This window comes from Lynx rufus, unplaced genomic scaffold (assembly GCF_022079265.1).
Source record: "Lynx rufus isolate CCGP_SWC_20201006 ecotype Redwood Valley unplaced genomic scaffold, mLynRuf1.p SCAF_8, whole genome shotgun sequence".
Taxonomy (NCBI): Eukaryota; Metazoa; Chordata; class Mammalia; order Carnivora; family Felidae; genus Lynx; species Lynx rufus.
In genome coordinates, this window is record NW_025814896.1 from 10,835,674 (window position 1) to 10,857,881 (window position 22,208).

Consider the following 22,208-nt stretch of genomic DNA (forward strand, 5'->3'; position numbering starts at 1 on the left):
TGAGCCATCAGCCCAGAGCCTGACGCGGGGCTCGAACTCACGGACCGCGAGATCGTGACCTGGCTGAAGTCGGACGCTTAACCGACTGCGCCACCCAGGCGCCCCGATGATGCTTTAATACTAGTCCTGAATCTATTACAAAAATCAATGACACCAGCCTCTGAACGTTTTAACATTTCTTTCCTCTGGGGCGCCGGGTGGCTCAGTCGGTTAAGCATCTGACTCTTGATTTTGGCTCAGGTCATGATCCCAGGGTCATGGGATCGAGCCCCATGTCAGGGTCTGCACTGACAGCATGCAGCCCGCTTGGGATTCTCTCTCTCAGTCTCAAAATAAACAAATGCATACATACATACCTTAAATTTTTTTTTAATAAAAAATAATAAAAAACATAAAATTTCTTTCCTCTTTCCAGGGATATTTGGTCACTTCCTCTGTCTTTGCTAGTGCTGACGGGCACATGGTAGGAGGTCCCTGGTTAATTTCAGCGACCAGCTGCAATACAGTTGCACTTTCCTTGAGTATTTCCCTTGTTTACGTCTATGAAACTCTTGGGTATTGCTTTATAATAAAAAATGGAATTACGATTATCACTCCAAGTGATGTCTGTTTGTGTCACTCACATCGAATACCCTGTTGTTCTCTTCTCATACCCTTTTGCATACGTAACAGAGATGCTGAATCCAACAGAATGTAATGTTACGATATTTTAAATGGAGATTAAGCTCAGCACATGTCGTTCCAACGGTGCACATAACTCGGCAGAAGGGACAGCCATCAGAACAGCTATGATGATGTTTATGTATGAACATACAATGACAACCACATATGACAGCTGTCTCCCCCGAGAGCAAGCACGGGAGAGCAGTTCCATTGACTGCAAACTACAATGTATCCCGGTTTCCGAGGTATTAACATGGGGAGGGGATCACAATTTAGAATTTATGAAACGAGGCCTTTACTTTACTTGTTCTTCAGCCCCCCCACACCACGAGAGGGAAATCTCGTTGAGGGCAGACATTCTCTCTCCTGTTCTCTGCTATATTTGCAAAGTGGAGAACAGCGCCTGGGACAGATCCATCGTTCAATCGATCAAACGATCAATATTTGCTGAATGGATGATTCGGTTCTGCCCCAGACGTGGCCCAATATACACACATTCCACTCCTACCGCGTGAGTCTTACTTACAATAATTTGGCACAGAGCTACTTCATTTGGGGCATCGCATGTAAAACTGAGCCAAAATAAAAACTTGAACGTACATCTATAACTTGGAAGCATTTTTTTAAAGGACTCGTTTGGACCCAAATCACAATCATCCACCAACATCTGTTGACTACAGTGGCCCTCCTATTCAGAAAACCATGCTGGGTTCTCGGGGTGCAAAGAAACACAAGGCAAGCAGGAGAGTTAGGGAGTGCACAAACACAAGGACGTGCACTCGTCCTGTTTGTTAAGCACTGACCCAAGTCAGGAGCAAACACACCAGTTGTCCTCGCTTTTGTCTCCAGCCCCACACCCCAGATGAAGGATCCTGCAGGCTGGAGAGGGGGAGTGGGGGTGATGTCCGATACTGACCAGACCTGGCTGTAATTTCTAGAACCCTCCTCTTCTTAAAAACAAGGTCAAGTCTCTGTTGCTCAAATAGAGTCACAGCCCGTTCCATTTCTATCCCACCTCTTCCCTTATCCATCTGCATTTAATTTTATTTACATTTATTTATTTTTGATAGAGACAGAGCTCAAGTTGGGGAGGGGCAGAAATAGGACACACAGAATCCGAAGCAGGCTCCAGGCTCCGAGCTGTCAGCACAGAGCCCGACGCGGGGCTCGAACTCACAAACTGCAAGATCATGACCTGAGCCGAAGTCGGACGCTTAGCCGGCTGAGCCACCCAGGCGCTCCTCATTTGCATTTTTTAATTACAGAAATCACACATGCTTGTAAGTCTGTAATGAATTCAAAATAAAAAGTTAAAAGTGAAACATGTCCATTGAATTTAAAATTTTAAATCAAACACATGGACAAATTTAAATTTTATTTAATGTTTATTTATTTTTCAGGGAGAGAGAGAGAGAGAGACAGAGCACAAGCAGGGGAGGAGCAGAGAGGGAGACACAGAATCCGAAGCAGGCTCCAGGCTCTGAGCTGTCAGCACAGAGCCCAACGTGGGGCTCAAACTCACACACTGTGAGATCATGACCTGAGCTGAAGTCAGACACTTAACCAACGGAGCCACCCAGGCGCCTCACATGCAGACAAATTTAAAGTGAGGGTTTCCCACCCATCTCTCAAAGGCAAACACTGGTTACAATTTGCTATATGCCCTACGAGACTTTTTTCTACATTTCTACCCAGTTGTAAATGCACCAATTCTCCTTTTATAGAACGGAACACACTCTGGAGTAAGCTTTCTCCATTTATTGAGGACACTGCACCCGTATCCATGCTCATATCTGTGTCTATACTATATCTACTCACATCTACAGCCACACCCAAAGCTAATTCATTCTTTTTCAAAGCTGAATGTTCTCTTGTATGAACGCACCCTGAGTTTATTCAAGCACATCTTTCTTACAGGTCATTTCCACACAAGACCGTAAACACGCACACGTGTTGCCTCTTTGTGAAAATTTCTGTATTTCTGTATCTCCTGTGAGAAATTCTAAAATTTTTGTAAATTCGGTAAGGCAAAATGACGTGTGTGTTTTAAGGTGATGAGACTGATAAAACCGTCCTCCAGAAAAATTGCACCGACATACCTCCATTCTTCCCGATGCACTCAAATATTAACTGAGCATCTTCTATGCACTAGTCTCTTTTCTAGGTGCTGGGAATATAGCTGTGAACAAGACAAAGTCCCCGCCCTTGGGGAGCTTACAGTCTCAAGAAGGAAGCTAGGTAGTCAACAGATACAAAAGCTATGATGTGTCACATGACAAGAGATACAGGAAAATCAAGCAGGGAAAGGGATGGAATAGGGAAGAGTGAGTGGGGACCATTTTATTATTTTTTTTAAATATAGTTTGTTGTCAAATTGGCTTACATACAACACCCAGTGCTCATCCCAACAAGTGCCCTCCTCAGTGCCCATCACCCATTTTCGAGTGGGGACCATTTTAGATAAAGTAGTCAGGAAACTTCTCTGAGAGGTGAAGGAAGTGAGGTGATAGATATGAGGAAGGAGAACATTCCAGACAGAGGGAATAGCACTCCCGCCAAAAACGTAAGACTCTGTTTACCCAAGCCCTCACTAATACGGCTAATACTATTCTCATTCTCGTTCTCCCTCTCCCTCTCTCTCTCTCTTTCCCCTTCTGTCTCTCTCCCAATTGTTGGCAATCTGAGGTAAAACAGATATATTTTATTTGAGATAAAACATCTTTCCCCATGTTTCATGATCATTTATAATTCTGTGGATTGCCTGTTGTAGGACGGGTGCTCATTTTTCTGTAGTGGGGTTTGACTTTTCCTTATAAATTTGTAAGAGGGTTTCATTTTGAGGATATTGAAACTTGTCAGAGAACAAATATTTCCCAGTTCTACAATTTTCCTCTAACTGGATTCTCATGTCTTTTCCCACAGAGAAGTTTAAAAGTCAATTGTTTATGATTTGGGACTTTGTGGCTTTTATTTACTTTTTAAATTTTTTAATGTTTATTTATTTATTTTTAATTTTTTTTTTAAAAATTTTTTTTTTCAACGTTTATTTATTTTTGGGACAGAGAGAGACAGAGCATGAACGGGGGAGGGGCAGAGAGAGAGGGAGACACAGAATCGGAAACAGGCTCCAGGCTCCGAGCCATCAGCCCAGAGCCTGACGCGGGGCTCGAACTCACGGACCGCGAGATCGTGACCTGGCTGAAGTCGGACGCTTAACCGACTGCGCCACCCAGGCGCCCCAATGTTTATTTTTGAGAGAGAGAGAGAGAGAGAGAGAGTGCAAGCAGGGGAGGGGCAAAGAGACAGGGAGGCACAGAACCCAAAGCAGGTTCCAGGCTCCGAGCTGTCAGCACGGAGCCCGATTGCAGGGCTCAAACTCATGAACCACGAGATCATGACCTGAGCTGAAGTCGGACACTCAAGTGACTGAGCCCCCCAGGTGCCCTAAGGGATTCTGTGGCTTTTAAAATGGGCTTCCCCCACCCCAAACTATATGAATACTTTCTAAATTGTTTACTACTTTTGTGTTTTAATATGTTTAAGACTGGAACTTTCTGGGGGGGGAGGTGGAGGGGTAAGGGGATATATGGTATGAGGTGGGCAATCTCTCTTTCTCCCCAGCTGAGATCTCAAGTATTCTGGCACCATTTATTGAACACCAGTTTGGTGGTCGAGACCGTGAACTCTGGAGCTGGACCGTCTCGGCTAGAAAATGTCTCCACCCATCACCGGCTACGGGACGTCAGGGGTGTCTCCTAACCTCTGCGCCTCAGAATTCTCACCTGTCCAATGGGAATGATACCAGCATGTGCTTCTTCAGATTGTCCTGAGGATTAAGTGAGAGTACAGGAAAACACCTAGCATAGTGCACGACAAATGCAAGTTATTGGTTCCTCCCCTAACTGTGGGTGCCACTGTGAGCGTGCCCTAAGCTCCCTCGAGCCTACATGAGCTCTCACTCTGGTCCCTTCCTCAGCCACGACCAGGCCGCTTACACTGTCCTTGCCTCGTGGGTTGCTTTTGTTGGTTTGGGTTTGGTTTTGATATTTGAAATTGTATCTTCCTTCCTTCACTTCCTTTTTTCAAGATTTCTTAGCCAGGTCGCATTTTGACTTGTTATTGTCCACAAACTGATCAGGGTTTTATTTGGGGGAAATGGTCATAGTTGTTCTACTGATTCTCCCCATCCGGGAGCAGAGCAGGCCTCTGCGTTTGCCCTCCCCTTCCGTGTCTTCCCCGGGACATGAGGGCGCTCTCTGCACAAGGTCCTTCAGTTGCCTGTTTGATTTATTCCCAGGCCTTTCAGAGGTCCAGATCCTGCTGTACGTGAGATCTTTTCCATTTCAGTTTGTAACCTGGACGCTGTCGGCCCATTGAAAAGCCCCTGATGTAAGTTATGCCCACCCCCCTTCCCAGTTCCCATGGTGCTTCTATTCATCTGACCCCTTTTTCTCTTGCTAACTCCTTATGATTCTATAACGACCTAGAGCGTGCAAGAAATTTCCAAGTACGCTCTCTCATCAATTCTCACAACAACCCCAAATGGTCAGCAGAGCATAGTTTTGGTTTTTGTCTTCATTGTGCAAATGTGGAAGGCGAGGGCTCAGAGAAGGTATGTAACCTCCCCAAGGTCATGGTCCCTGTGATGATGGAGCCGGGACTTGAACTCAGGACCATCTGACTCCAAAGCGCTGCCCTCATTCATTAGGGCTTTGTCATTCTGCTGTTACCCTGCAGTTCCCTGGCCCCCAAGCCGCCTCTCTGTCCCTCAAACATGCCGTGTTGACTGCCTCATTAGCATGTGAGGCCCCTAAGGGAGAGCCCTGGTCTATTTCACCACCTTTCGCGGTGCCTGGGGCAGCGCCCAGCCAGGGCCACCTTCGAGGGCACGTGACCTGCGCAGTCACACAGACCCTGCGATCAGAAGTCCCCCACACTTGCTTCAATTTGCTGCCCCCTTCTAAATACTCTGAACTATCTGATCATTGACTTTATGACTTCTAAGTGGAGTCTGACGGGACAACGGAGCATGTGCACAGGCAGAGGAGATAACACGCAGTCCGTGTGCCCCCTCCTTCTTCACGCAGAGGATTCAAAATGCGCCTTGGACACAGGCTTGCAGCAGACTCAGGATGTTGGTGAGGCCCAAAGTGAGCACAAGGTACGGGCTACATCTAAGCAGTAAGCCCGAGAAGGAGCCCGCTTCATGGCTGTATACCTGAACTAGGCTAAGAGAGCTTCCGCCAAAAAAGAAAAATAAATAACCATGCAAGGTGACAGATGTGACAATTAACTCAGCTGTGGTGATCATTTCACAACCTGTACGTCTATCAAATCATCGCGCTGCACACTTTAAACACAGACAGTTTCATTTGCCAATTACACCTCCGTGAAGCTGGGGAGAAACTTGCTTCGAACCCAGAAAGAACACAATGACACTCCAAGAAACCTGAACAATCCGGGAGCCCTACAGTCCCCGTCTCCGTGTCTGAGAACTCTCGTGTTAGCCAACCGTTTGCGCTGAAGAAGATGCCGCAGAAGGAGAAGGAAAGAGGAGATCACCCACAGCCCCACCTCCTTTCTGTCCTTCCTTACTCACCAGTGAAATGGAGGCAGACAGTGTTGGCACAATGTGCCCGGATCAAGAAGCGAAGTAAGAGCAGTTGAGTTTGGGGGCGCCTGGGTGGCTCAGTCGGTTAAGTGTCAGACTTCGGCTCAGGTCACGATCTCATGGTTCATGGGTGCGAGCCCCGCGTCGGGCTCCATGCTGCCAGCTCAGAGCCTGGAGCCTGCTTCGGATTCTGCGTCTCCCTCTCTCTCTGCCACTCCCCAACTCACACTCTGTCTGTCTCTCTCTCTCTCAAAAATAAATAAACGTTAAAAAAAAAAAAAAGAAAAGCAGTCGGGGCACCTGGGTGGCTCAGCCGGTTAAGCAGCCGACTTTGGCTCAGGTCATGACCTCACGGTTCGTGAGTTCGAGCCCCACATCAGGCTCTGCGCTGACAGCTCAGAGCCTGGAGCCTGCTTTGGTTTGTATGTCCCCTCTCTCTGTCCCTCCCCCGCTCACGCTCTGTCTGCCTCTCTCTCTCTCAAAAATAAACGTTAAAAAAAATTTTTTTTTTTTTAAAAAGCAGTTAAGTTCATTTTGTGCAGGTTCCCAGTCTTGGGGCATGAACAAAACATCTATCCAGGTATAAGCTATAGAACACAAACTGTAATTTTGGTAATTCCACGAATGAATTAAATGCTTATATCTGCATTCTAAACAGGCACTGCACAATATAAAGGTGAACAATCAAAATCACACTAATTATTTAGAATTCAATTTTGCTTTACTTAGAACGACATTACATAGCAAGTACAAAACACTATGAGAGAGAGAGAGAGAGAAGGAATAAGCTCTGTATTTCAGGCTGGATCCGTCCTGGCACAGAGCAGGTACCCCACAAATGTCTGGATGAATCAACAGATGCTCCGATCATCGACCCTGATGAAGTGCCGTGTCAGGAGGAGATGGCACAAGAGAGGTGAACCTGTACCAATCAAGCGAGTGAGAGATGCATGGCCGTTCACCCAGCCCCACTCCTACTGCCTGTGCACAAATCCACGTGGGGCTGGACCTGGTCCAACAAGAAGCCATTCTCCTTGCAAATCCCTGCAGGCGAAGAGGAACAGTTCATAGGGCTGAGGGACTTGGACATAAGGAACACCTTCCAGTCGGATTCTATGAACATCGGCCCTAAACTCTCTGTGGCACCGGGCACTTTCCTGCCTCTTATTCCCAGACACACCCTTCTGCAAACAGCTTCACATCTGCTCGGCCAGGACGGGGATTTTTCCTGTGTGTCTCCCAAAAGTAATGGTTAAAGCTGCAAGGTGGTATCTCCTAAGTTCTTTAAGGAGCCAGAGGGAGGAGCCCAGGGAGGAGCCTGGGAAGGCGCCCGGGTTTCTTAGTTCCAGACCTTCTGCATCTTTAACTACAGTCCCTGTTATCTGTTGACTTTCTAGCTGGGAAGCGCTCCACCCAGTGATTTATGGTTTATCTTTACTGAAAAGACAAATGTAAAGGAAATAGCCTGTGTCCAGCCTCCTTCCTGGGGGTGTTTCTGTCCAGACCCAGTGGATCAGTGGTCCCTGCGACCTCCGTCCCCCCACCCAGCACCACATGGTCATGGGCTCCTGTACCTTTCCGTCTTTGCAAGTTAAGGCTGCGGCCTCTCCGATCTCATGCCCCACAGCTGTGCTATTTAGTTCCTGGCCTTTCTCATTAGCTAGACTCCTTCCACTACCGCTGGCCGTTCTAGTTGCCCTGGAACTCGGCATGAAGCTCGGTCAGCCAGCATGGGCCTCTTGCTACCCTCCTAGCCGTGTCTTCTTGCACACCCATGGCGAGGACCACCCACGTGTGCCCTGATGTGTGCACGCACATGCACGAGATTTCCTGTCGGTCGCAGCTGTCACCAGCGGGGACTATGGGGCTGCCTCGCCCTCTGAGTGCGTTATTTTGTTCCTCAGAGTCACCCTGTGAAGGGAGGAACAGTCATCCCCATTTCACAGAAGACCAGACTGAGGCACAAGGAAGCCAGGAAACTGCTCCTGGGTGAGGGGCCGGCCCTCTAACTCCAAAGTCCACCCCCACCCCCCACATGCACAGTTCTAAGCGAAGAATGACGCTGATTGAGTATCCTCGTGAGCCAGGCGTGTGACCTCGTTAGCCACATGTCCTCCTGGCCTCCTCAATCATGACATGCTCTCCATGGTGTCCTTTTGTTCTCGTTCTTCACCGAGTGACATTTACCAGATACAGATGGAAGAATCTCCATCTTTCTCTCTTGCTAGGATTTCCCTTCTACCCTGTAGGACTATATCTGAGTTAAATTCTCTGCAGCACGATCCCTGAGCCAGAAGTGCATGGGGATCTCCCCAGTAGGGATCCCTGGAGCCCCAGATCTACTGAGTGGGGGCCTCTGGCGATGAGCCCAGGAATCTTCATTTTAAAGCACATCCGTGTCACTGTCACAAGCTGGTGCGTTTTGGGGAACCCCAAATTCTTTACCTTTACTGTGGGTAAGAATTAGCTGAGATCTTATTGAAATGCAGGTTCGGGGTGCCTGGGGGGCTCAGTCACTTAAGGGTCTGACTTCGGCTCAGGTCATGATCTCACGGTCTGTGGGCTCGAGCCCCACATCAGGCTCTGGGCTGACAGCTTGGAGGCTGGAGCCTGCAATGGATTCTGTCCCTCTCTCTCTCTCCGCCCCTCCCCCGCTCATGCTCTGTCTCGCACTGTCTCTCAAAAACAAATAAATGTTAAAAAAGAAAGAAATACAGGTTCTGGTTCAGCAGGTAGGGCCTGAGAGCCTGCATTTCTTATAAGCCCCCAGGTGATGCTGATACTGTGTCGATGTCCACAGACCACGGAGTACTGAGGGTTTAAGTCAGTGGTTCTCAGCCCTGTACCAACATCAGAATCACATGAGGAGCTTTTAGAGCTAAACTGCCCAGACTCTACCCCCAGGAATCACGTAATGGGCCTAAAATCAAATCAGCATCCCCCAGCTCAGTTGTTGGTTGGAGTTGCCCTGCCCTGGCTTGCAAAGCCCTATTGTTAAGTTTTCAGGAATTTTGTGAGCCAGTTGGTAAACAGATCCACTATTAACCATTTTATTATATAAACTCAAAATTCAATTTTAAAAAGGTAATAAATACTCAAAACACATCACTTTATAATTATTTTACTACACTTAACTATTGCACTTCAAAAAAATTGTTTTTAATGTGTATTTATTTTTCGGAGAGAGACAGAGTGCGAGCGGGGGAGGGACAGAGGGACACACAGAATCCGAAGCAGACTCTCAGACGCTTAACTGACTGAGCCACCCAGGCGGCCCTAACTTTTGTACTTCTGTGCTCTTGAGGTCTTGATGCCTGTCGTACCTGTTCGGTGGAAATACTATGTCATGATATGCTAGTGTATTTCTTCTCCATGGTCAACACTGTCAGCCACCATAAGAGCATTTACATCTAAGAAATTTGCAAACGTTGCAAATCAGGATTTACTTTCCCAGAAAACTGTCAGGGCACCTGCATTCCCCAAATACCTGCATGCACTATAATGCCCTGGGGGGCTTGATAAAAATGCATTCGGCTAGAGACCACTTGAGACTTCTGAATCCAACTCTCTGGGTGCGGGCTGGAAGATCTGGGAATGTTTTTTAAATTTTTTTTTTTTTCAACGTTTATTTATTTTTGGGACAGAGAGAGACAGAGCATGAACGGGGGAGGGGCAGAGAGAGAGGGAGACACAGAATCGGAAACAGGCTCCAGGCTCTGAGCTGTCAGCCCAGAGCCCGACGCGGGGCTCGAACTCCCGGACCGCGAGATCGTGACCTGGCTGAAGTCGGACGCTTAACCGACTGCGCCACCCAGGCGCCCCGGGAATGTTTTTTAAAAATGTGACCCAGGCGATTTCTTATCTCCAGTAAAACTGCCTTAGAATATCAGTGAAATCTTCCCATTTGGGAAAATTCAAATAGGATGAAGACTATTCTCACTGGCACCCTCTCCTTGTTAAGAATTCATTTCTGGTGCATTTTGAAAAGGCTTTTGATCTGGGATCCTGTGAGTTGCTGTCCCACCCAACTTCTGGGCAGAGCATTTCACCCCCAGACCCCAACAGAAAGGTTCATCAGGAAGCTCAACACGGCCTTGTCCCCTAAGTGTCCTGGCTTCTGACCCCACACCCCAGAGCATCTGCCTCTGATTTTTCCCTGGTGGGGTGCCCAGAATTTTACATGCTCAGCTGTCTCATCAGACTGAGGTCCAAGTTCAAAGTTCAGACCCTTCTGCTCATGGTTGGAGAGAATCAAGGCTCAAGAAACTAAATGACTAGGGCATAAAGAAAGTTCTGCCAGATTGTGTGGTCTAAAGCTTTACTGAGATCTGCCAACGTTCGCCCGTCTCTGGGGTCACGGAACTGGGCAAATGTGACCCTTAGGGGAATTGATCCTACCGCCCAGAGTTCTAATTGACAGTTATTAACCTCAATATTTCCCTCATGTTGGGTAGGAACTCACATGTATTTCCTCATTGTTCCTCCAGGAACTCTACAAGCACGTATTCCTGTCACCAGGGTCCAAATGAGGAAACAGTTTAAGAAACTTGTCTGGGTTGATGGCACTTCTGATGTCCTCATCTCTAACCACGTGTGTTTGTTTTCTCCAGCTGCATAACAAATTATCACAAACTTAGCAGCTTAAAACAACACAAACGTTATGTCACAGTCTCCATCCGCACGCATGCCAGGAGTCCAGAAAAGGATTCCCAGGTCCTCTGCTCAGGATCTTGCCAGAATGAAATCTAGGTGTTGGCCAGAGACGCAATTCTCAACTGAGTTTCTGCCAAAGGCAAGTACTGCTTAAATTATTATTTACTTGATTTTTCTTTAAACTCACTTTATAAAAACTCAGGCTTGTCCTAGCCATAATGTCTACTTGAAAGTACCAGCTTTGATGGTCAAGTTCTTTTTTTTTTTTTTTTCCTAACGACGTATTAAAATAAGCATATTGTTCTTAACAAAAGTTTTAAGGGTTCTATCTAAAAATCAACTTATGCACCAACTGTATCACATTCTAGAACTTCTCGTCATGCCCCATCCGGACTTCCTGACACCACAGCAGGCACTAACAGGTCCCGGGCACCTGACAAATGATTTCTCTGGCCAACCAGCCACACAGAAGCTACCAAGTCCAGCCTGCCAGACCCAGGCAAGTGCAGACCTGCAGACAGGTGAATATTTTTTCATACAAAGGCCTCCACATATTATCAGCACCAGAAATGAACTTGCACAGCAGATCCCAACGTTCGCAGATGTTTTGAGAGCTTTGGAAAGCATCTTCCGACACCACATATCATTTTATCTTCACAAACCGTGAGGTAATTACCATCCTCACTTTACGGGTGAGGAAACTGGGGACGGGGCAAGTGGCAGGTTGAAATGCAAACACAGGTCGTCGGATGCATTCAGCAACGTGTTCCGTGGCAGAGTCGCTCTTTCCCAAACAACCCGCTGGTTTTCTCCAAGGGATCATTTTCCTTTCTTTCTTACAGCTGAGAACATGGCTGATAGGGATGAAGACTACACCTCCCAGCCTCTCTTGCAGCCAGGCATAGCCGTGTGACTACGTGGTGGCCCGGTGAGATGGGAATAGAAGAAATGTGTGCAACTACTGGGAAAAGTCCTTCAAGACTCTTGCTCTTTCTCCTTCCTGTTGGCTGGAACGTAGCCATGATGGCAGGAGCTTCAACAGCCCTCTTGAGCAATGAGGTGATCTTGGAAAATGGACACCAAGCACAACGAAGCAACAAGCTAGAGGGACTCACAGTCCCCGAGGACGTTTTGGAGCAGAACTGAACAGCCTCCCTCTGGACTGCTACATGAAAGGGAAATAAACCTTTGCCTGGTTTAACCCACTCTTATTTAGGTCCGTGATATTTATAGCCAAACCTTTCTATAACTAATATAAGGTCACAGCAAGGAAGGGAAACGCCAAGGTTTCACTGTCCCCAATTCAAAGATCAAGGCCTTGTTTTCTTGGAAACCAAACACCTGGCTGGGGGGCTATGGCAACAGGAGAGATGGCTGAGTCATGGCCCACAGGTGGTACTTTGTAAACGCTTCTATACTTCGGTGGAGCCTGGACCAGAGTCCTCATACCTGCCACCTACAAGCAATCTGGTGCCACAGATCCATTCCTTCTGACAGCTCCTCTTAATAATGTTTCCTGTAAGCCAGCTCCTCGGCAGAAATTTAAAAAAAGAAAATCAAAGCAGCCCCACCAAGCGTGCCAGGCACTGACAGATATCAGATCAAAGCCAGCTGGGCTGGCAAAATTCTGACACCTTCTTCCCTGAGTTCTTCGAGCATTTGGGAAATGGCAAATGACTGTAATAGAGGGGAATCAAAACTTCATTAGGGAGTGGAGGGAAAATGAGCCCAAGCTAAATAATACCCACCCAGAGATGGTGGGGAGAGGAGGAGGAGGTTTGGCAGGAATACACTGGGCGAGCACAGAAGGTGTTGTTGGCCAGAGAAAGAAGAGAATTGTCGTTTCTGGAAGCATCTCCAATGTTGACCTAACGGCATCAGGTCTATAGCACTGGCCCAGCCCCTGGAGTCCCGCCATGATATTTTGTCACTTCTCAAATTGGGATTTCACACATCAGTAACAACTGGAGGTGGAATCCTTCCCAAGAGCAGCTGCCTCCAGCCTTAACTCCCCACTGGAATCTCCCCAAGTGGCTTCCAATGGCGCTGCGAATACACAATTTCTGGAGTATTGATTTTCTCCATTCTCCATTGGCTCCAACAAGGGCAGAAGGAAAAACAATTAACTGGGTGTCAGTATCCAGAATTGCAGAAATAATGGTAACTACCACTATTGTTGCCTGTGAGGTGTCAGACATTGTGCTAATTGATGTAAATCTTTAGTCTAGTGAAAATGGCTAATATTTACGGAGTATTTGCTATATGCCAGGTACTATGTTAAGCACTCACAAAAACTCTGAGAAGTAGGTACTGTTCTTGCCTCTATGTTACAGATTAAAAAGAATGTCTGAGGCACAGAAGTGGGGATGTGACTTTCTCCAAGCCACATAGCCAAGAAGCTGAAAGCTAGCACTGACCCAATACAAAGCATCTTCTGTCGCCTGAAGTGTGGAAAACACGAACAGGCATAGGATAAACGGGAGGCTGAGAGCCTAAGACATTTGCACACCCCCATCTCCGTCAATCCCCCTACTCAGCTTTATCTTTCTCTATAGCACTTATCACCATGTTACAAATTGTTTACTGTCACATCCTTCCTTCGCGCATCAGCTCCACGAAGGCAAAGATCTCTTTATGATTTGCTATGTTCCCAGGTCCGAAAACAGTGCTGAGCACATAATAAATGCTCGGGAAATGTTGGAGCAAGGAAGGGTTGGAGGGGGTGAGGGAGGGGAAGGAAGGAGGGGAGAAGTGGAGGAGGAATGTTCAGCAGCATGGAACACTGGAGAAAAAGCAGCTGTGAGCACAGAGTCACGGCGGGAAGAAAGGATAGGCAAATGGGCTACAGAATGACTCTGGGCCCAGGCTCGGGAAGGGTTACGAGGAAAAGCTGAAACACTCTGACTGGAAATAAAAGCCCACAAAACCACACTGAAGATGATAAGAAGAAATTGACCATTGGCTTTAGTCTGGGGGAGACAAGAGGGAGGGGTGGGAACAGCAGCAAACTAGAAAACCCAGGCTCTTTTCAAGAGGATCTGGGGTGGAGGGCTGGTCACACTTAACTCCGACCGGTTCTTGCCACATAAGCCTCCAAACCAGATTTTTGTGAAACAGTCCACCTATTCATGTAGGCGTCAAACTCCAAGTTGTGACCACTGTTATTGTTATTCAGTGTCATAGGAAGGGGAGCGTAGCTTGGTTGGACTAGCTCTCCTACACAGAATTATAATATCTGGACAGCATATCTTCAAAAACAACTACTTGAAAGTTCTGGAGAGCAACTAGAAACTGGTGGAAAGCCGAAGAGACCTTACCCTTCGAAGGCGGGGAATTGGATGTGAGGGATTTGCACATTTGTGACTTTTTGCCTGAGGGCACTCACCAAACTTCAGGCAGCTCAGAGTGACAACAAGCTGCAAGCTTACCGGCTTTAAGTATCAAAAGTCAGAGTTCAGGGCTGGAAAAGCAGCCAGAAATTTAGGAAGTGAATCCTAGAAGGGAAAGAACTATAGCTAGAATGAGCCCCAGCATCTGCATATAAAATGCACCCAAATAATTGGCTGAGTATAAACTATATTTTCAGAGGGAGGGGAACATAGGAACTACAGCAAAAAAAAAAAAAAAAAAAAAATCAGGTAGAAATAGAAAGAACTGAGCAGAGTTTTCAGCTCCTGTTGACCATGAGGGAGGTATGGTTTGGGGTACCAGTCCATCCAAATTAACTGCCTGCTACCACAAAAATCACTCTTCAGTGGAACACAACAGAATCCAAAATCTTTATAACATATCATACACGATGTCCAACAGTTAATCATAAGTCACCAGACAGGCAAGGAGGCAGAAAAATGTGATCTATCATCAGGAAAAAATAAAGCCAACAGACAATGATCCTGGCTGTTGAAAGAATTTCACACAAGAAGTTTAAGGCAGCTATTATAAATGTGTTTAAGGATTTAAAGAAAATACGTACATAAGGAATGAATAGATGACAAATCTCAGTAGAGATATAGAAACCAAAGCAAAACAAAACAAAACAATATCAAATATAGATTGTAAAGCTGAAAATAAAATAATACCTAAAATGAAAATTTCACTAGATGAATATAACATCAGATTAAAGGCAAAAGAGCCACTGAATTGAAATCTCAGTCAATAGGAATGATCCACTCTGAAGAAGAGAGAGACAAAAGATTGACAAAAAGTGAACAGAACCTCAAATACCTGTGCGACCATAACATGTGGCCTAATAGACATGAAATTTGAAGCCTAGAAGAAGAGAAGAGGGAATATAGGTGGGGAAAAAATAGTGGAAGAAAAAAGCCCAAGACTTCCCAAATTTGCTAAAAGACATTAACATACAAGTCCAAGAAGCTCGGCATACCCCAGACAAGATAAATACAATGAAAACTACACATAGACATATTACAATCATATTCCTGAAATTCCAATATAAAGAGAAAATCTTGGAAGCAGCCAGAGGGGGAAAAAAAACATATTATATAGAGAGATAATCATATGAATGACAGCTGACTTCTCATGAGAAACAATGAGTGTCATAAGAGGATGGAACGTACATCTTTACAATGTTGGAAGAAAAAAGACCCATCAACCCCACAATTCTTTATCAAAAAAAATATCCTTCAAAAAGGAAGGCAAAATAAAGACATTTCAAATAGACAAAGGTTGAGAAAACTCATCCCCAATAAACTTGTACAATAAGAACTGCTAGGGGCGCCTGGGTGGCTCAGTCTGTTAAGCATCTGACTCTTGATTTCAGCTCAGGTCATGATCTCATGGTTGGTGGGATCGAGCCCTGCATCAGGCTCTGCACGGACAGCATGGACCCTATTTGGGATTCTCTGTCTCTCTCTCTTCCCCTCCCCCCTCTTTCTCTCTCAAGTAAATAAACATTAAAAAACAAAAACAAAAACAAAAAAACCTGAACTGCTAAAGGGAGTTTTTCATGTTGAAAGGAAATGACACCAAATGGCAATAATTCAAACCTACAGGAAAAAATGCAGATCACCAAAAACGGTATATGTCCCAAACTATCCTGCCGGAATGATCTCATGAAAGATGTGAACGACTAGCCAGATGAGTGAGGACTGTGTGTGCGGGCCTGTCCACCAAAGAAGCGATAGAGAGTCAGCCTTCTCTAACATCTGCCTCCCAGCTGCGAAAGCCAGGGCGTGTCAAGAAGAGGGGGGAGAACTCCATGAAGGGCTTCCTCTCTCCCTTCACTTTCTGATCCTGCAGACAAGCAGAGGTTGTGTGATCCAGGCCATGCTGAAGACCCATGTGGTGTGTCCACAGCCCCTGAGCAGTAGGGGTGAGCTGGCTTAGGAAGTTTCATGGCCTCCTGCTGCCTCTGTGCCTATAAGCAGGTAGAAAGTCTCCCAAGATCAAGGCAAGGTGTTGTGAATAGGGACCCTGAACAGGGAAAAACTCAGCATGTCTGGCTCTGTGTTGCTTCTATTTCCCTTGCTGCTGCGACCTATAGGCTAGAAGCTTCTGCTTAGCCTTACACATAGGCATGTTAATCATTGAATGAATTTTGCCTACGGCTAAGATTTACAAAAACACTCTTTACTCAAAACCTACCTCACCTGAGGAGATAAGGATGTCACCAGAGGGCTTGTCATCATAATTCCTTTAATACTGAGAAATGGGGGCACCTGGGTGGCTCAGTCGGTTGAGCATCCAACTCTTGATTTTGGCTCAGGTCATGAGCCCACGGTCATGGGATTGAGCCCCACGTAAGGTTTCATGCTGATCAAGGAGGCTGCTTAAGATTCATTCCCTCTCTCTCTCTCCTCGTCCTCCTCCTCTGCTCCTCTCCCCCGCTCATGTTCTCTCTCGCTCACTAATAAAAAAATAAAAGGCTGAGAAATGATCATAACTCAAAGGGGATTGAAACCATGCCCCATAGGGTTAATGAGGTTGAAATTAGAAAAAAGTTTAAAGCTTGTTTTTCAGAGAACTGTTACCCCGAATTGGCTATTGTGTCTTTTCAGACCCCACTAACTAATCCAGCAGCTACCTCTGCAGAAACCTGACTCAAGGTCAACTGATTTGGTTCCGGCCTGGGAACAAACAAGGCCCTGCCTTCCTCGCCGGAGAGAACAAGCCCAAGGCCCAGTTAACACCAGCTCTGAGAGCATGCCCATGGACCCTTCTCCCTGCCCTGAGATAACCTGCTGACATCAGGGGCTGGATTTCACCTCGTCTGGATGTTAAGTCCCAAAGTGAACGTGGTATGCACGTGGCGTGTGTGTTTGCTCGATATGCATACGCCAGCTTTCCTCATGAACAGTCATAAACTTCCCTGCTGTTTTCACTAATACGTAATCATGTAATCTCAACCCCTCGGATTATAGAACCTTGTTCCCTCCTCCTTCAGGGAGGCAGATGTGAGCCTCACCCTCTCATCTCCTGGTTTGGCTGCCTCTGGAATGAACCTTCCCCCAATGAATCCTTCCTTGTGGCACATGCTGTGTCTCAGTGAATGACTTAGCTGTACGAACTCGGGTTCAGTTACAACCCCGTAAAAGGCAAACCGTTAGCTCTAAGGAAAAAGGCCCAAAGAGCACAAGAGACTGGAGTTAGAGCTCGGAATCTTCTAGACCCTCTGAGATGGTTCTTCCGCTTCTCCCTAGATGCAAAACTAAGTCAAGAGGGAGGGACTCATGAGGGAAATGGGTGGCCTCAGCCGTGTCCACTTTGCCGTGCTGTTGTGAGCATGCAATGTGCAAATGCTCAGCGGAAGTGTCTGAAGCTCTTTAAAAAACAAAGCATTATGGGGGCACCTGGGCGGCTCAGCCGGTTGAGCCCCTGATTCCTGGTTGCGGCTCAGGTCATGATCTCACAGTTCATAGGTTCGAGCCCCATGTCGGGCTCTGAGCTGACAGCGTGGATCCTGCTTGGGATTCTCTCTCTCTCCCTCTCTCTGTCCCTCCCCACCCACCCACCCCAAAATAAATAAACTTTTTTTTAAAAAGCATGATATGAAGAAAGTCCCTTCCTTTACACACACTCCACTATCCTCAGGGTGTAAAAATCCAAGGCTTAAAACATAGTATTGGTGAGGATGTTGAGAAATTGGATGACTCAAGCTTTGCTGGTGGGATTGTAATATGGTGGGGCTACTGCGGCCGACGGTACGGCTGTCCCTCAAATCGGTCAACGTAGAATTAGCATAGGATGCAGCAACTCCGCTTCTGGATAGAGACCCAGAAGAATGGAAAGCGGGGACTCCAACATGTGTTTGCACGGCCAGGTTCACAACAGCAGCGCTCACAGCAACCGAAAGGTGGAAACAACCAAGCGCCCATCGACAAGGAGCGGATAAACCGAGTGTGGTCTACACGTGCAGTGGGGCACTAGGCAGCCTTAAAAAAGGAAGGGAACTGAGACACAGGCTTCACACGGATGAGCCCTGAAGACGTGCTAAGCGAAACAGGGGACAAACAGTGCGGGATTCCACTTATTCGAGGCACGCAGTCGAATTCACAGAGGCGGAAAGCAGAATTGAGGCTCCCAGAGGCTGGGGGAGGGGTAGGCGGGGATTTGTTATTTCATGGGGACAGAGTGGCAGTCTGAGATGATGACAAGGTTCTGGAGACAAACGGCGGTGATGGTTGCCTAACAGTGTGAACGTACCCTTAAGATGGCTAAAATGGTTACGCGTGTTTATGTTATGGATGTTTTACCATGATTAAAAAAGTAACAACCTTTATTAAAAAAAAAAAAAGGCGGGGGGAGCCACATAGGAGCCCCCAAGACACAATGATTTCTTTTTTAAGTGAAATTTCCATGGGGTGTGGACTCCAGTGTCCCAGACCTCAGGGATAGGTGGTTGTCATTCACAAGTCTGCAGGCACAGGGACAGTGATGCCGAGGGTCCAGAGAGCAGCAGAGGTGGAGACAGCCACACGCAGTCGTTTGCTCGGCCTAGAGGTGCTCCCCCACTGGTGTTTCCTCCCAACGTGCCCCTTCCCTCCCCCATCACGTCGCCGGGACCAGGCGTGTGTAATATCATACTTATTAATGCAGCCGCTTCCTGGGTGGACTCATGGATTCCTCATGACCCCGGGAGATAGGAACCACCATTGCCTTTGCTGTACAGGGGAGGAAACTGAGGCACGGAAACATTCAGTCCCTTGCCAGAGTTTTCACCAGCGTTTGGGGACAGACACAGGAAGCAGAAATAGGCCAGCTGGCCCTAGAAGTCATAATGCCTGCTGCCAGGAGTAAAGGGATTTCCTAACGCAGGTGAGTATTTTATCGTTGATTTGTCTGGGGTTTTGTGAAGTCGGGCCTCGTGGGAGAAGCCAGCCACCTCAAGGGTGCTGATGCGGACGGCCGCTCCCTTGTAGCGAACGCCGTGTCCCGGGTGCCATCGCCGTGAAGCCTCACAATCCCCCCAGGAGGGCAGATAATGCGCCTATTTCACAGACGAGGACAGCGGGGCTCAGAGTCTTTCACCGACTTGTCTGCGTCGACTCCTGAGATGGGACCAAAATCCAGGTGTGGCTGACCTAGAATCCCTACCCCTAAACCCAGCAATCCTCAAAGGGGCCTGTCGGGGCTCCCAGGGGACTCTTGGCCTCATCTAAAGACATCTTCGCTTCTCTGGACTCAGCGAAGCAGCTGAACGCCCCGGTGGGCAGGACACACGCCGCCCCCACCCCCACGAGGAACCATCCAGCTCAGAACGTCAACAGTGCTGAGGTTGAGAACCCTGTTTCAACCCTCAGCGGTACTGGGTTCTCAATTTTAGGTTCCCAAAAATCTCCCCAACGTCTTAAAATACACGCCGTGGCACGTCAGGCGTGGCTATCTCCGGGTGGGGAGTTGTATTTTCTTCTTTTGGCAAAACTGCGTCTTCTCAATTATCTTTGGTGAATATGCATGAGTCTTGTAAGTAAGTCTCCGCTTTTTAAAGAAGCTTTAAGTCGGAGAACCCTTCTGGGTTGCCATTTCGTTACCTGATGCTGAGTTTCAGGAAGGCGGGTCAGGGTCAAGGTCCGGCTCTGCCAGTTAGTGGAAGCCACCCTGGGACTTCGCCTCTCTGGACCTCTCTGTGGCCCCATCGGCGACGAGGAGACCAGACCTTTGGCACCTGTGCCTCAGTCACCTGCGGTGCCCGGCCAGGCGCCAGGGACTGTGGGGCTGAGCGTCTCACACACGTTAGCTCTGTTCACCTCCCCCAAAGCCCACAGGGTTGGACCCTGGAGCCAAGGAAGGAGCAGTAGCCCGCCCAAACTCACGCCCGTGGTAGGTGGTAAACCCGAGGCTAGAACCCAGGATGTTTGCCTCCCAAAGGCCTTTCCTCTGCACAGCCCACTGCTCCTTTTCACACCAGCGAAGGACTCAGCAATGGCGTCTCTGCTTTCCTGCCCGTGGGGGTGCTTTGCACAGGCTGCCCCGGAAAGACAGCGGAAGAATCCCGCGTACGGCTGGCGCCCTCGAGCTCCTTGAGCATAAAGGGCTGTGTGGCACCCATCTCGCTCTACCCTTCCAGGCCCAAGGGATCTGGGCTGACTCAGGAAGCTGCCTTCCTTAACCCTCGCAGGCAGGGGCGAAAGGCCAGGTTCGGGGGGGGGGGACCAGAGTTCTGCAGAAGCGGGGTGAGGAGGGCTAGCTGACCGGAAGAGGAAAGAAGCCAATCGTGAGGCTTGGAGGAAACTGCATGGAGCTCGTCGGTCTTGCTTCCCCCTCCATCTTGTGAAGACGGGACCCTGCCCGCAGCAGGCGGAGGGCCGAGCTCAGGTGAGCACGGAGGCACGTGTTCCGCCACCCAGAGGCTGTCAGCTCCAGGCCGTGACCCCACGGAGGTCGGGGTGCCCGAGTTAGCAGGTGTTTTAGTACAAGCATGTTTGATGCAATATCTGGAACATACTTATACTTAAGAAATTATCTGGGGCGCCTGGGTGGCTCAGTGGGTTAAGTGTCTGACTTCAGCTCAGGTCACGATCTCACGGTTCGTGAGTTCAAGCCCTGCGTCGGGCTCTGTGCCATCAGCATGGAGCCTGCTTTGTCTGGATCCTGTCTCCCTCTCTCTGTCCCTCCCCCTCCTCTCTCTCTCTCATGTGAGTGCACACACTCTCTCTCTCAAAAATAAACAATTGAAAAAAAGAACTTGTTTATTTGAAGTTCAAATTTAACTGGGCATCCCTTATCTTACACGGCAGCCCCACATGGGACGAACAGGGCTGAAGGCCTCAGTGCTGGCCCTTCTCGTGACAATTCTATCCAGACTGGGTCACAGTGGCCCTTTTCGTACTGGCACTGGGACCTGAACCCTCAGCCTTGGCATCTTTTTAAAGACACGTTGTCTTACCCCCCTTTCCTGCATAACATCCTTCCTTGGCTCCCCCATTAGCCAAGGCTAACGGCTCAACTCCTTGGCCAAGTCTGTCCCATGCCCTGCTGTGCCCCCAGGGCCCAGACACAGAGCAGGGCAGTGAACACTGGCAGAATGAACAGATGCGCCAGCGTCTACAGGAGGATGGCCCCAGCTACCCCCAGCCCCACTGCTCACCCTTCCCTCCCTCGCTCCCTGGAACCACACCCAGCTTCTTTCACTCGCCACCGTCACCCGCCTCCCACCCCAGCTCACCCTTCAGTCTCCGCTTTCCTGACTTCCACCCCAGGCTCCAGAGTAAAAAGAACGCCTTCCCATTCTGAGCATGCGGGCGATGTCGCACCGCTCTAAGCGCTCCGGGGTGGCTAATCCTCCGGACATCAGGGTGAGGTGCGCAGTTCCAAGTGTGGACCACCTTTTCATTCTCAGTGAGGGGGCGGCCAGAATTCCCGGCCACGCGGTCTGGCTCCCAGCCCACACCTGCACCAGCTCCCCTCCTAACCTCCTGCATCTGGGACTTTCCGCCCTGGGCTCTGATTGCCTGTTCGCGAGTCTGCCCCCTGCGCTTCATGAGGGGAGGGACGGCGTCTTGTTCCCTGCAGAACCCCCCCAGCACCTGTCACAGACCATGTCTGGTAGTGAGAGTATCAATCAACATTTATTGAGCGCTATGTTCCAGGCACTTTTTTTTAATTTTATTATTTTCGAAAGAGAGAGAGAGCATGTGAGCAGGGAAGGGCAGAGACAGAGGGAGACAGAGAATCCCAAGTAGGCTCTGTGCCAGAGCACAGACGCGGGGCTCGAACCCACACACGGTGAGATCATGACCTGAGCCAAAACTAAGTCAGACACTTAACCAGTTGAGCCACCCGGGCTGCCCCAGATACTTTCTAAATGTTTTATGTGCTTCAT